The sequence below is a fragment of the Triticum dicoccoides genome, chromosome 1B, assembly GCF_002162155.2.
Source record: "Triticum dicoccoides isolate Atlit2015 ecotype Zavitan chromosome 1B, WEW_v2.0, whole genome shotgun sequence".
Lineage (NCBI taxonomy): Eukaryota > Viridiplantae > Streptophyta > Magnoliopsida > Poales > Poaceae > Triticum > Triticum dicoccoides.
The window spans coordinates 249584363-249584804 of record NC_041381.1 but is presented as its reverse complement, the minus strand read 5'-3'; positions in this window follow the sequence as shown (position 1 = coordinate 249584804).

Sequence of the window (442 nt, the reverse complement as noted above, 5' to 3'; positions counted from 1 at the left end):
GAGACTTGGCGGTAACGAGATTGAACTAGGTATTGAGATACCGACGATCGAATCTCGGGCAAGTAACATACTGATGACAATGGGAACAACATATGTTGTTATGCGGTTTGACCGATAAAGATCTTCGTAGAATATGTAGGAGGTTATATGAGCATCCAGGTTCCACTATTGGTTATTGACCGGAGACGTCTCTCGGTCATGTCTACATAGTTCTCGGACCCGTAGGGTCCGCACGCTTAACGTTCGGTGTCGATCGGTAATATGAGTTTATGTATTTTGATGTACAGAAGGTAGTTCGCGAGTCCCGGATATGATCACGGACATGACAAGGAGTCTCGAAATGGTCGATAAATAAGATCAATATATTGGATGACTACTTTGGAGATCGGAATAGTTCCGGGTGAAATTGGGATTTTACCGGAGTACCGGGAGGTTACCGGAC